We start from the raw sequence: 15,952 nt of genomic DNA, 5'->3' as shown, positions 1-15,952 counted from the left end.
AGAACTGGGGTCTGGAAACACTATGCCATGAGACAAGCTGCGCCTTCGGAAGACTACAGGTCTGTGAATATAAAATGGACTTATTGTTGTTAAAACCAGTTGTGGACATAATTGCTCCTCCTGTGGACTGGTGGAGGATGGCAAACTTTATAATTTTTCTGGAGATCCAGTCGTTTCTGTTATGCTAAACTTATGTTGAATTTACTGAACGAGAAGTAAAAGTTACCGTTGGCGTACTCATTAACCCCGTGTTGTTACAATTTTATATATACATATATATATATATATATATATATATATATATATATATATATATATATATATATGTGTGTTCACTCCATCAGCAAGGACCAAGAAGCAGAGTTTATCTTTAGAATGGAGCATCCCAGTTTAGGAAAACCAGTAGAGCAGGGCACCAGACCCCTCCTACATACAAGGTAATTCTAAAGATCTATTAGTATTTCCCTATAGTCTTTATAGTAATATATATATCAATTATGAATAGCTAGTGAATATTTATGAGCTGCCACATTGATTAACGTTGTTAGGTAAATGACTATGATTCCGTTCTCTATCCATTTTAGTATGCTCCTTCCATTTTGTATGCTTCTGTCTGTCATGTTTAACAAGATTTGTAGTAATGTGCTAAAAAATAAAAAGGACCTTGGTGGCTAGAACCATTCGAAGGAAGAAATTGAGAAAGTACACTCAATGGCATGGGTCGTAGCGCCCTGTTCCCACTTGTTTCTAAACATCTTATTATACATTCCTGTACCCTTGTTTCTGCGAAGTCTATCATATACGAAGTCTGTTTGGCGATTTCAGATGTTAAAAGTCTATCATGCATATTAATTGTGTTTTAGTTTTATGAAACAATGGTAATGAATTATAATAAAGGGAGGATATTATCCTCTCTATTAGCAGGTTTAAGTAGAGGGACTCTGTCCCTATAAGAGAAGGTATGAGAGTCCTCGGACAAGTGACGGCTTGTCTTCCAATGGTTCCTTGGGCACAATTTCAGTCCACGCCTCCCTAGCAAACAATTCGGCCTACATGGGATAAAAAACAATCCGCGCTAGATTTAAAAGTTTAAGGAATCGCGAATACCTAAATATACATTGAACTAACTATTTAGATGACAATTTTGAACACGTAAATGATAGTCCTGTGCTTGGGGCGGCATCCAAACTGGTGATGAGGGGTCATGTGATAAACTACGTCTCATTTAAACGTAAACCTACTAGGTCACAATTCATTATAAACTCCAGCATTCCCTGTCGACTGCACAGCAACATATTGCTTGCTCCCCTTCCCAGCATACCAACTAACCTATGATCAAACTAAACAAGCTTTCATGCAGCAACAAGCGGTCTGGCTTACGAACCTGGAAGAGAATAAATTTTACCGCCAAGCTAATAAACCTGGCAGATTTCTGTATAGAAAACTCACAATTAGAACATAAACCAATCGCATACATCACGGATCCACACACAGAGGTTAAACACTTCCATAAAAAAGACATGGAAGGGGCTGTATGTGACTACTTTGAAGACCTATATAGCGCAACCCCCGCAGACATGGAGAAGATAGAGTCCTGGCAACAGTCTCTTATATTACCCAAACTCACACCGGACCAGGTAGCTTTTCTGGAATCACCGTTTTTAGAACAGCAAATACGGGGAGTTATAATGGCCACAACAAATAACAAAACCCCAGGCCCTGATGGTCTCAGTAATGAGTACTACAAGATCCTACTAATAGAGATGATACCCACATTAACTAAACTATGTATTGACATTTACACTCAAAATACACAGGTCAATATGCTCCAGGACTTCAGAACCATTCTCATTCTCAAACTCAATAAAGATCCCACACTAATCACGTCAAGTAGCCAAAATCTATTACACATGGTGGTTATGGCCGGGGTTAAAACGATCTTGCAGACATGGTTTGACACATTCCCCCCTCCCTTTTGTCTTTTCATGGAAAAAGTATCTTTTCTCATGCAAATGGACTGGGTAGAAGCAACCTTAGCAAAAGAATCCCGTTCAAAATTTCTTTGAGATATGGGAAAGCTTCATTGAGATATTGCCTCAACGAGTAAAAGCTATCAAGGAGTCATTTAAACTGGCTTGCTGGTACATGAAGAGAGACAGGAGGGGACCTGCCAATCACTACCGCATAGGAGCTCTCTAGCAGGTGGTACAGGAGACCCGTGCATCACGGTTTGAATGCAGGTTCTTGGACCTACCCTATACCGTAATGGAGATAATAGTAAGAAGACAAAACTCGAAATATACCTAAGGATCATTTTGGCGACAGACAGGTTAATTGTTATGGTTACCAGAGGCCTAGTTAAAAGCCTTTGTTTGATTTTTTCACCAATGTGGATAATTTAGATTGGTGTCTGTCACCCCGTAACCTTAAAGATAGCAGATAGGCAGACCAGGACCCCTGCAGTTCCCTAGGTCTGCTCTCAATCCTCAAACTATAGAGATAAGAGCAGTTTGGGAAATATTAATTCAAGCCGAAGATATAATACGGGGGAAACACGTAAAAATATTATCAGCAACATGACAACAGTGTCTTTCATTTGTCATCAGGGAGGTACCAGACACCCTCATCTGCAAAGTTTATCAAAAAGAATATTCTCCTGAGCGGAGAACAAGATAAGGTACTTATCGGCTATTCACCTAAAAGGCTCCCAGAATTTTATTGTAGGTGTGTTCTAGCCTAGTTTCTAATATCTTTGGATGTGATTAAAAGTCATCTGTTCATTCCATTAATAAGCAGAAGTGTATATATTGTATGGGAAATTACCCAGGCCCCCAGCTTTTGTGATATTATTTTAGATTCTACTGTTTTAGAGAAATCATTTCTTGTATAAGTTTTAGGCCTTGATAGAATGGCAGCTTGAACTTAACCAGCAATAAACCATAACTGGTGACTAGTCAGACGATGGTTGAAGGTACAGACCTTAACTGATAAAAAGCTAATTAGTACCAGGTTACAGCTGATATAACCAATAAATTTACCTTAAAATAAAGTCATAAAAAGTAAATAACAGAATAGCTGAAGAATGGAAAATTTTAGGTATTACGAATAGACTTTGATCGATCATGTGGTATTATTGAATGATGTAAACAAATATGTAAGGTTTGGCTCAGAATCAGCGTCATTTTAATTATATGATAGGTCTATAAAAGACCTCTTGTAACGGTAATAAAATCGAAGTAGATGAATTGTACACTCAATGCAGCTGTGCATATTGTCTCTCTTCCTACCGATCGGTATTACTTAAACAATGATGAGTACTCATTACAATTTGGACGCCGGATGACATACTAAAGGGAGTTTTTCCCTAACAATATACAACGTGTGTGTGATTTCTAAACTTCATCGATGCTCAAGCATAAACTATTAATTTGGATACCGGAAACCCTACCAATTGGCAATATTTGGCTAACAGTCACAAATATGTAATTCTGTGTACTAACACAATTGTGCTAAGATGTAAATATTGAAAAGTCTGTGGCAATCGCAGAAGCACTACGGCCCTGTCATTCAGCTAATCAGCAGGGATCCCATATGGTGGATCACCACCGATCAGATTTTGATGGCCTATCCTGAGGATAGATATTGATAAAAGCAAATAACCAGCCCACAACTCTGATGGCCCACGATTCACATCTTTGAACAGTTGTATCCAAGCAAAGCACGAGACAAAAAATGTGCACAAGCACTAGGTATTGTTGTATCTTGTCTCCACCAGAACTAGGGGTGAAGACAAGGGTTGTCTTGGCTCACTGACAGAGGATGCCCCCAGGAGTGCATTGGCTGATGGACGAACGGGCCATTACACGCCCCCAGGAGTGAATTCCAAGATGCAGGTGTACTCTGCAGCCGCTTTACCCTCTTGGCTCCTGAAAGTGTTTGGCTGCCAGCTTCTGTACCTTTCCCTGCTATAGTAAAAGCAGTCTGCTCACCTCCCCTTTACAAGCTGCCATGTCTGCTGAGGTGCACCACAATCACTCGGGGCCACTGACAGAGTTCTCGCTGTGTGTGCTGCCACTGTGATTAGGCGTCGAGGCAGTGACTGTCATCCTTTGCTCCACTTCCGTCCATGTGGGGGTGTGCCCCTCATATCGACAGAACTCCCCGACATTAGGTGATGTGTGCTCCTGGCCAAGCTGCTACAGTCCCCGGAGTTGCCCTAGAGGGTTTCTGTTGCACTGCGTCACACCTCAGCAGAGTAGAAGTGACAGCCTCAGGGAAAGGCTGAAGGCTGCAGGGGAAATGAAGTAACACAGCTGGGTGCAGTGACAGCGGGGGGGCCAGGGGGGGGGGAGATTGACAGCGAGGTCACAAGAGGATATGGGAGGTCGGAGGTAGCAGCAGTACACAGGCTATACCAGCACAGTTGGAAGCCCAGAGGGGAGCATACATGCCTGAATGCTGGGTGGAGTGTGCCCTTCCATCTGGGAAGCAGCCAATCCGCATTCCTTGCCGTTAACTGCCCCTCCCCTATAAGTCAACCCACACAAACACATCTCCACCCCTTCTTCTGATGGAGAGAAGATACAACAATACCCAAGCACTCTAACTTCATAAAAGTCCTTCTTTGTCAGAAAACACTTATGAACTTTTATGAAGATAGTCCACACTGGTCCATACTTTTACCTTGTCCTGTAGATAGGCTATCATTTTTTGAAGGCTGGATAAACCCTTTTTCCAGGCATTTGACAGACTATTCCAAGCAGTACTATCCTATGACAAATTTTCAGTGATATGTATTATGTTACAATGACTCATCACTGTGCGTAGATGAAAACACACTTTACAACCTACCTCATAAAGATATTTTCTACTTACAATAAATATTGGCAGATCTTCCAATGCAGGGTAGAGTTTCTGTGTAGGTGGCAACTCTATTCTGTTAAAAAAAATAAACAAATCAATAAGGGCAATATGGGTAACAAATAGACACAATAACATTTACTGCTGATCATTCCTCAAAGTAACTTGGAAACTATGGAATTATGTTGCATGATCATGTATTCTGGTTGTAGCTCCACTTCGGTATCATGCACTTAGAAAAGCCAAGCGGAGCCTGTATAAAGCACTAAGCACTCTGTACATTTCTTTTAGGAAAGAATATCTGTTTAATATAGCATCCGATGGAGCATGTCAACATTTTTCTTAACTCTTTCTAGTTCACACCATGTTGATTGGCAGGCTATTGGCAGCTGTGGCAAAGGTCTGCTAATTTATGTGCTGGCTTTGATGGCACTACATACTGTGTGACTATATCTGCTGGACACTAAACAGAAGAACTTGACTACACATATAGCAGCCTAGCTTTGTTTGGACAAGAGTGTCTGATTTGATAGCATCACATTAAATATTTTCAGCTTCTGCATTGCATTGCTGGTGACCATGTAGCGGTGTGTGTTTGCTTGAATCCAGTATTGCTTGTGTATTTCTAGTTGCTTGTTCCTAGAGCAGTCTTGTTTTCCAGTTAGTATAGTTTTGGTCCTGTGCTTGTTTGTAGTGCAGCCTTTGCTCCTAGTTTGTAACTTGCTTGATTTTCTTGTATTTGCTTTTCTAGTTCAAACTGTACCTTCTGTATCACCCCATTATCTGTAGTATGTAAGCTCGTTGGAGCAGGACCCTCAGCCGTACTGTTTCCATCAATTGATTACTTCATGTAACCGTTGTCTTGTTTTATTTCCCCTGTATTGTGAGCACTGCGGAATATGTTGGCGCTATATAAATAAAGATTATTATCATTAAACTGCTTATTCCAAGTTATTCCTCCCAGCCTCCTCACTCAATGAAAATGACATATTCTGAGCAAGCAGACTCCCAGGAACTGTTCTCGGGTCCCTGCCATGAGTGGGAAAAAATGGTTCCTCTCTCACCTGAGGAGTTTGTCGTGACCGATGCCCAACCTTTGGAAAGTTCCCGGAGTCCGGGTGATGAGGCTGGGGATGTCTGGCAACTGTCTCAAGAGCTTTCAGTGGGTGAGGAGGATGAGACACAGTTGTCTGTCAGTGAGGTAGTAGTAAGGGCAGTAAGTCCGAGGGAGGAGCGCACAGAGGATTCGGAGGAAGAGCAGCTGGACGATGAGGTGACTGACCCCACCTGGTTTGCTAAGCCTACAGAGGAGGGGGCTTCAGAGGGGGAGGCAAGTGCAGCAGCAGGACAGGTTGGAAAAGGCAGTGAAGTGGCCAGGGGTAGAGCCAGGGCCAGAGCAAAGAATCCCCCAACTGTTTCCCAAAGCACCCCCTCGCAGCAAGCCGCAGGCATATGATGGCCAAGCACCCCACAAGGTGGGACGAAGGCCATTCACCGCCTCCGGGTCACACCACTGCCTCTTCCCCTGTGCCCCAACCTGCCACACAGATCGAAGACACCTCCCAGGACACCCGCACGAGCACCTCCGGGCGTGCACCCACACCCTCACCTCCACTGTTCTCCACTCCATTCAGCAATGTCTCTCAGGACAGCGTTCAGCTGTCGCTAACACAAGCATTGGAGCGAAAGCGCAAATACGCTGCCACCCACCCACATGCACAAGCTTTAAACGTGCACATTGCCAAATTAATCAGCCTGGAGATGCTACTGTACAGGCTTGTGGAAATGGAGGCTTTCAAAAACATGAAGGCGGCGGCAGTCCTGCACTACTCGGTCCCCAGTCGCCACTATTTTTCCTGGTGTGCCATCCCCGCCCTACACCAGCACGTCTCCCGCAACATAAATCATGCCCTCACCAACGCAGTTACTGTGAAGGTGCACTTAACCACGGATACGTGGACAGTACTGGTGGGCAGGGCCACTATATCTCCCTGACGGCACATTGGGTGAACTTGTGGAGGCTGGGACCGAGTCAGAGCCTGGGACCACTCACGTCCTACCCAGAATAGCGGGTCCTACCTCGGTGCTGGTATCTGCAGCGTTTTATGCCACCTCCTCCAACCCCCCCCCCCCCTCCTCCTCCTCTGCTACCTCTACCTCTCAATTAAGAAGTGTGAGCACGTCGCCAGCAGTCGGTAGCACGTGGCGCGTCAGCACGGCGTTGAGCAAGCATCAGCAAGCCGTGCTGAAACTAATCAGCTTAGGTGACAAGAGGCACACGGCCCCCGAGCTGCTGCAGGGTCTGACAGAGCAGACAGACTTCTGGCTTCCAACCGGGCATGGTCGTGTGTGACAATGGCCGTAACCTGGTGGCGGCTCTGCAGCTCGGCAGCCTCACACACGTGCCATGCCTGACCCACGTCTTCAATCTGGTGGTTCAGCGGTTTTTGGCCGACGCTTTGCGGTTGCAACAGGAGACAGTGAGGACAGTATGTCGCCTGATAGCCAGACCACCCTCATGTCTATATCTCAGCGTGTTTTGTAAGAGGGGGAGGGGGAGGAAGAGGGGGAAGAGACAGCTGGCCACACTGCAGAGGGTACCCAGGCTGCTTGCCTCTCATCTGTTCAGCGTGTATGAGCTGAAGAGGAGGATGAGGAGGAGGAAGAGGAGGAAGAGAAGGATCCTGAAAGTCATCTCCCTAGTAAGGACAGCGATGTGTTTCATACTGGGACCCTGGCACACATAGCTGACTTCATGTTAGGCTGCCTTTCCCGTGACCCTCGCGTTAGACGCATTCTGGCCAACACGGATTACTGGGTGTACACCCTTCTCGACCCACGGTATAAGGAGAACCTTTCCACTATCATTCCTGAAGAGGAAAGGAGTACGAGAGTGATGCAATACCACAGGGCCCTGGGGGAAAAAGTGATGCTAAAGTTTCTATCTGACAGCACTAGTGGCAGAAGACGCAGTTCAGAGGGCCAAGTAGCAGGGAAGGAGCGGGGATCAGGCAGCATGTCCAGCGCAGCAGGGGAACACTCTCCAAGGCCTTTGCCAGCTTTATGGCTCCCCAGCAAGACTGTGTCACCACTACCCAGTCAAGTCTGTAAAAAGATGGTGAGGGAGTACGTAGCCGATTGTACCACCGTCCTCCGTGAAGCCTCTGCTCCATACAACTATTGGGTGTCAAAGCTGGACACGTGGTACAAACTTGCGCTGTACGCCCTGGAGGTGCTGGCCTGCCCTGCCGCTAGTGTCTTGTCAGAGAGGGTGTTTAGTGCAGCTGGGGGGAATCATCACGGATAAGCATACCCGCCTGTCAACTGCCAGTGCCGACATGCTTACACTCATAAAGATGAACAAAGGCTGGATTATCTCAGACTTCTCTTCTCCACCGGCAGAAAGAAGCGGAACCTAATGATTCTTTTCGCTGCAACAGATGCATCCTCTATCACCACAAAAGGGGGAATTAGCTTTGTTAATTACTCTTGGATATTATTACTCTTCCTCTCCCTACTCCTCCTCCTAAAACAGCATGTCATCACGCTGAACTGCAAATTTTTACAAAAGACCCAAAAGGCTCTGTTTAAAAGTTTTTTACAATTTTTCATAGTTTCAAAAGTATTGATACTTTAACAGAAACCAATTTTTTTCACAGGGCTGCCTCCAGGCTCTGTTACAAATTAAGCAACAGCGAGCTGTATCTTTAAAAAATGTTTACGGGTTTCACCTGCCCTCGCGGTTGAGCAATTTTTCAGGGGTGCACTTGTACTGTTGGTACACCAATTTTTCTAGCCCTCGCCTATACTGTTATCTAACTAATTTTTCGGGCCTTCGCCTCCACTCTTGGTAACCAAATTTTTTCAGGTGTTCGCCTATACTCTTGGTACAGAAATGTTACAGTGGTCTGCCTATACTTTTGCTACAGAAATGTTACTGGGGTCTCCCTATACTTTTGCTACAGAAATGTTACAGGGGTCTGCCTGTACTTTTGCTACCAAAATGTTACTGGGGTCCACCTATACTCTTACTACAGAAATGTTACTGGGGTCTCCCTATACATTTGCTCCAGAAATGTTACTGGGGTCTGCCTATGCAGTTTCTACTGAAAGGTTTGAGGGGTTCGCCTATACTTTTGCTACAGAAATGTTACTGGGTTCCGCCTATACTCTTGATACAGAAATGTTATTGGGGTCTCCCTATACTTTTGCTATAGAAATGTTACTGGGGTCCGCCTATACTCCTGCTACAGAAATGTTACAGGGGTCTGCCTATAGTTTTGCTACAGAAATGTTACTCGGGTCCGCCTATACTCTTGCTACAGAAATGTTACAGGGGTCTGCCTATACTTTTGCTACCAAAATGTTACTGGGGTCCGCCTATACTCTTGCTACAGAAATGTTACTGGGGTCTCCCTATACTTTTGCTACAGAAATGTTACTGGGGTCCGCTTATACTCTTGCTATAGAAAAGTTACTGGGGTCCACCTATACTCTTGCTACAGAAATGTTACAGGGGTCCACCTATGCAGTGTCTACTGAATGGTTTGAGGGGATCGCCTATACTTTTGCTACAGAAATGTTACTGGGGTCTCCCTATACTCCTGCTACAGAAATGTTACAGGTGTCTGCCTATACTTTTGCTACAGAAATGTTACTGGGTTCCGCCTATACTCTTGATACAGAAATGTTACTGGGGTCTCTCTATACTTTTGCTACAGAAATGTTACTGGAGTCTGCCTATACTCTTGCTATAGAAATGTTACTGGGGTCTGCCTATGCTGTGGGTGCACAAAGACTTCCCATCGCAGTGTTTTACCTATCTGGCACAAATACACTGACTGACTTCGGCAGAAATGTGGGCCAAGGCTGAGGTCCTTGGCGGGGTGAAACTCTGCCCTGTTTGGGCACTTTGATTTCTTTCTGCGTAATACCATTTTTGTGCACCCACAGCATAGGCCAGGGGTGTCAAACTCATTTTCACCAGGGGCCACATCAGGTTTTTGGTGAACTTCAAAGGGCCGATTATAAGACAGTACAGTAAGGGCTCGTTCACACCAGCGTATTTGCGTACATAATATGCAGAGAACAGAAGCCATTGATGTCAATGATTTCATTCACATGATGTACATTCTCACACAGCATGACCTATATTGTTTCAAACTACGCACCCTGATAGGCATTGAAGTGAATGGGCCGCGCAAATACGTGGTGAATGCGCAGGAAGCCTATGTATTCAATGCATATTTGCGCACCATCTCAGTGGGCCCATCTGCGTTCTTTTCTGCGTGCCCAAATACGCAGGCATAAGCGATTTTCGATTGCGCAAATACGTAGCGTATTTGTGTGACCTAAATGCAATTACGCCCGTGTGAACGAGCCCTAATAGTGACCCCCATAGTGGTCGCAGTAGTAATAGTGACTCTGATAGTGGCCCCAGTAAAAATATTGACCCCCACAGTAGACCAGTTAGTAATAGCGACCCCCACAGTGGCCCCAGTAGTAATAGCGACCCCTACAGTAATATTACTCCCTCCCAGCAGCAATATTACCCACTCCCAGCAACAATATTAACCCCCCCACACAGCAACATTAACCCCCACCAGCAATATTAACCCCTCCCCCCTGCACCAATATTAACCCCCTCCCAGCAACAGTATTAACCCCCACCCACCCAGCAGCAATATTAACACCCCCCCCCTCCTCCCCTTCCCAACCCGGCAGCAATATTAACCCCCTGCCAGCAACAATAGTAACCCCCTCCCAGCAGCAATATTAACCCCCACCAGCAATATTACCACCCCACCCGACCCCCGCAGCAATATTAACCCCCTGCCAGCAACAATATTAACCCCCTCCCAGCAGCAATATTAACCCCCACCAGCAATATTACCACCCCACCCGACCCCCGCAGCAATATTAACCCCCTGCCAGCAACAATATTCACCCCCACCAGCAATATTACCACCCTACCCGACCCCCGCAGCAATATTAACCCCCTGCCAGCAACAATTTAACCCCACCCCCACCCCCCAACACACCAGCAATATTAACTCCCTCAGCCCCGGCAGCAATCAGCATTATTAACCTTCTCCCAGCAACAACAATATTAACCCTCACCCCCCAGCAGCAATATTAACTTCCCCCTTCCCCAGCCATGTGCTTACCTCCTCCTTGCTGTCAGCACCGTTCCTCCTCGGATCGTGCTGAGCCCGGGTGGCATATGAACTTTTCCCACAAGACTTCTGCACTATTGAGCAATTCCAGCAACCTGATTGGTTGTTTGGTTCTCTGGGTTGGCTGATTCCCCAATCAGATTGCTGGAATTGCTGACAAGTGCAGAAGTCTTGTGGAAAAAGTTCATATGCGTCCGGGTGTGCACTGACATCAGTGAGCAGCACGGCACGCTTCCTCCCTGAGTCCTCTCCTGCGGAACTGAAGAGCAGGGGACTCAGGGGAGAAGGGATCAGCGCTGTCAGTGTGATTACCAGCGGGGAGCTGCGGCACCCCAGCTGGTAATCACTACAGTGGTGAGCGGCCGTCGGCACGCCGCGGGCCACATAACACAAGGCAGCGGGCCGGATTCGGCCCGCGGGCCTTGTGTTTGACACATGTGGCATAGGCGATCCCAAGGAACTCAAAACTTCCCATTGCGGTGTTGAGCTATCTGACACCTACACAGAGTGAAGTGTGTAGGGACCCATAGATTTCCTATAGCTATTTAACTTATTGCACCTTGGGTCACACAAGGTGGAGGCTGGGACCGAGTCTAACCCAGGGCCCGCTCATGTACTTCTCACACAGAGTATTGCGGGTCCTACCTCGGTCATGGTTTCTCTGCCTTATTATGCCACCTCCTCCTCCTGCTTGGGGTCTGGGGATCAGTGCTGGGCAGCATGTATTTTTGCTCGTGTTACCACAGTTATCTGAGACACTGGTTTGGGCCAAACAAAAGGAGCGTTACTGCATTAATGAGACATTCACAGCTGCACTAGCAACCGAGTGTGCTTTATGCCCACGATTAATGAGGGTGTGAGCCGAGGCCAAGGTCCTTGGCAGGGTGAAACTGCCATGTTTGGGAGCTCTGATTTCTTTATGTGTAATACTTTCCTTGAGTTCCAGGGGCTCGCCTATGATGTGGGTGCACAAAGACTTCCCATTGCGGTGTTTTACCTGTCTGGCACAAATACACTGACTGACTAGGGTAGAAATGTGGGCCGAGGTCCTTGGCGGGATGAAACTCTGCCATGTTTGGGCACTCTGATTTCCTCATGTGTAATACCATGTTTGAGTTATTTGGGCTCGCCTATGCTGTGGGTGCACAAAGACTTCCCATTGCAGTGTTTTACCTGTCTGGCACAAATACACTGACTGACTAGGGTAGAAATGTGGGCCGAGGTCCTTGCCAGGGTGAAACTCTGCCATGTTTGGGCACTCTGATTTCTTCCTGTGTAATACCATCTTTGTGCACCAACAGCATAGGCGAGCCCAAGGAACTCAAAGACTTCCCATTGCGGTGTTGAGCTATCTGACACCTACACAGAATGAATTGTGTGAGGACACATGGATTTCCCATTGCTATGTAACTCGTGGCACCTTGGGTCACACAAGGTGTAGGCTGGGACCGAGTATATTGCCACACAGAGTATTGCTGCATTGTGGAGATGTGTAGAATTGCTGGCACCTGAGTCCCCTTTATGCCCACGTTTGCGGCTCCTGACAATTTTGTGATGGAGGTGGCACGGGATTGGAATGATGATCGTACGTCAATTTATCATTAATTCTCACCAGCATTGTGGGATGAGGGCAGCTGAACGCTGCGCAGGGAAACTTTTGTGTGCGCTATGGATGCAGGGTTGTGGGGGGGGGGGGGGTTGGACTGCAATGCCAGCATGTAACCAAGGAGAAGAGGCAGCGGTGTCACCCGCAGGCAGTGATTGTCCTTGGTTGCAGGTAGTGTGGTGCTTGGCTAAGATGTGCCGGCGCATGTGCCTTGCTAATGAGGGTTTGTCCCAAGTAAATTGTTAGGGGGGTGACCGCCAGACTCTTGCCCCCATTTTGGCTTAATAGTGGGACCTGGGAGCCTCAGATGCAGCCATGCATGCTGCCCCTACCCTTCCCTATCCGTGTCTGTGGTGTTTCCATGACTTTTTGATGTTTTCTGGTGTTTCACATGTCATCCCCTATGCAGAGCATCGGTCCAATACAAAAATGCTGGAGTCCCCCATTGACTTCAATGGGGTTCGTTACGGGAAAGGAGCTCTTGAGCATTAGGAAAAGTTTGAATCGAGCAACGAGCACCCGACCATTTTGGTGCTCACTCATCTCTAATGTTCAGGCAACCCTCATTTCTGGATCACCCAAACAATAATCTACCAAAGCTGTTCTGATTCTGATGTGTGTTGTTCATATGTCTAGAAGCCCGCACTCCTACTCCTGGTAATCCCTTTTCCACAAGTAGGCCTGCAGAGTTTCTTTTTTTGTGTGTGGTTTCAGTCCTAATTTAAACCCTTTTCGCTGCAGGGTGTACATTTACATCCTGCTGCTGTGTAGTAGGTATGACGGGAGACCACGTGGCGATCTCCCATCATACACTGTGGGCGCTAGCTGTTTCTGACAGCCGACACCCGGCAGTAACAGCTCTGATAAACCGCCCGGCTGATCAAAGCTGTTAACCCTTTAAACGCCGCTGTCAATTCTGACAGTGGCATTTAATTCCCCGAACGGCTCCCCGTGATGAGGTCGCAGGGAGCCATGCGGGTGTCATGGCAGCTGGGAGCCTTCTGAAAGGCCGTAGGTCTGTCATGGCAGAATGCCTAGCAAGCCGTCCGCATGGGGTGGCTTGATAGAATGCCTGCCCGATCGAAGTATGATGTAATGCTATGGCATTACATAATACTGCAGGAGCGATCAAAGCATCGCAAGTTGTGGTCCCTTTTGGGGACTAAGAAAAAGAAAAAACAAGATCAATAAAGTTTTACTAATTGTAAAAAAAAGAGTATTAAAAGTTTAAATCACCCCCCTTTTGCAATATTTATAATAAAATAATTTAAATCATAAAAAAAATACATATCACCGCATTTGTAAAAGTCCGATCTATCAAAATAATGTATTATTTATCCCGCACGATGAATGTAGCCAGAAAAAAAACCCGCCAGAAATTAACTTTTTCGGTCACCCTGTCTCCAAGAAAAATGTATTCTTAAATGGGAACAAAAACTACGGGCTGCCCTTACAAAAAAATGAGTGTATTTACAGAAAAATAAAAAATTTATTTTGCGCAGAAGATGGTGGTAGAAAATAATTTTTAAAAATTAAATGTCTTTGAAAAAAAATAAAGATAGTACGACAAAAAAAAACTATATAAGTTTAGTATTGTAGTAATCATACTGACCCATAGAATAAAGTTATCAGTCATTTTGTTGCATTTTGTGCGCCGTAGAAACAAAACGCACCGAAAGATGGCGGAATGTGTTTTTTTTTCTTTCATTCTACTCCACTTTTTTCAAAGTTTTTCAGTAAATTGTATGGTACATTAAATAGTACCATTGAAAAATACATATGGAAGCTGTAATGCAGAACTGAAAGTTGTTCCATGGAGCTGAAACTGGGCAGGGAGATATAATACATAGCATACTGCAAAGGCATTGGATGTATGAACTGGCATTATTGACCTGACTCTAGGTGTGGAGGGTTAAGAACAATGTGTGCTTTTTTCATGTGTGTGAGGTAGATTAGATAGATATCTTCAAATCCAGTAAGCACAGGAATGTGAACAATTCTGAGCAATAAACGTCTTGTGTGCATGGGCCATTACTCAATGTACCCATATTTAACATCACTATGCGAAAGAAAATGTAAGGATGAAATTTGAGGGTAAATATTATTAATTGAACAACGACTAAACGCTGGCATGTAGTACGTACGCAATGACAGGTGTACTTGCTACATACTGCCAAACCCCATGCATTATCTTGGCATGTAATATGTGCAAAGATTGTGCATGCTCTGATTCATTTTGTGCGAAAAAAAGCTGGTATCAGTGGCCCAATAGAAATCAATGGGCTCTTGGCATTACGTGTCCCGCGCGGGAAAATTGCATGCGCGACGTACAATGACATATCGCCCGTATGATTGTGGCCTTAGTAAGATCTGCAAAATTAATATTGGCTCCAATTTTACATAAGAAAACCTTCTGTGCCACAAAGCAGGGAAAACATTTTGGAAGTAGAAAAATTAAATGAAGAACCAAACTGGGAGCTGTGCCTGCATTTACCAACGCATGCCGTTGCAATATGGATTGAGCAGTCAGCTTCAGGCTCTGTTCTCACTAACAGCTGGCCTGATATCAGCTGATCACTGGGAGTCCTGAGCAGTGGACCCCAATCTATTAGCTATTGATAACCCATCCTAAGGACAGGTTGTTAATAGTACAATACCGTAACGACCCCTTTACGTTATGCATTGATATACATAGAACCATTTAGTACTTACATGTTATGAAGGTATGCTCTTTTCTTTACAGGAGTCAGTACAATCAGTATGAAAATTGTTATGAAGAAAAGAGCTAGGACAGCTCCTATGATTGCTACAGCTGCTGTCAAAGATGAGGTGTCCTTTAATGGATAATCTAAAGGAAGAAATTAAAGAGGGCAAGCTGTATCTAATTCTTTTATACCACTTGTTATTCAGTGTTTAGTAACAATAAGCAACTGTAGTTGGTTATTGGAAATCTTTTAAAGGGGTTGTTCAAGACTCCAAACCGCCATTTATTTTACTCTTATCTTCAGTCGACATCGGCATTCTACATCAGTGGAACTTGCTTGCTTTTCCCAGCAGGATCATGTGACCATAGTCCCAATGAAGAAAACACGACCCCTTTTGTAACAGTGAGTAAATTGCAAATTTCTTCTGTGTAACAGAGTTGAATAAATGATGATTTGGGGTCTCAGAGAGTCCCTTTTAAGATTACAAATTTAACTGGAAGATAAGTCTTAAGATAAAATGTACTCCAAAGGTCACTTATGGCTTTTTAGAGGTACACAATGTGATCAAATACAGAAAAGAATAAAATGTTGGCGTTTTTTTCCTG

General features: G+C 45.2%; 1 long non-coding RNA gene across 1 annotated transcript in view; it reads right to left on the bottom strand.

Moving 5' to 3' along the window:
• The window catches only part of LOC136571761 (uncharacterized), a 20,053-nt gene extending 4,651 nt beyond the window's left edge, over window positions 1–15,402 (bottom strand). Inside the window, exons 1-2 of the long non-coding RNA XR_010785727.1 lie at window positions 15,355–15,402; window positions 4,876–4,936 (exon numbers count right to left, since the gene is read on the bottom strand). This is a non-coding gene — a long non-coding RNA (uncharacterized lncRNA). The remainder of the gene's footprint in view (window positions 1–4,875; window positions 4,937–15,354) is intronic.
• Window positions 15,403–15,952: the final 550 nt, after the last annotated feature.

This window comes from Eleutherodactylus coqui, chromosome 1 (genome assembly GCF_035609145.1).
Source record: "Eleutherodactylus coqui strain aEleCoq1 chromosome 1, aEleCoq1.hap1, whole genome shotgun sequence".
In the NCBI taxonomy this organism is placed as follows: Eukaryota; Metazoa; Chordata; class Amphibia; order Anura; family Eleutherodactylidae; genus Eleutherodactylus; species Eleutherodactylus coqui.
Note: the sequence above shows the minus strand (reverse complement) of the source record. Positions and strands in the feature narration are given on the sequence as shown.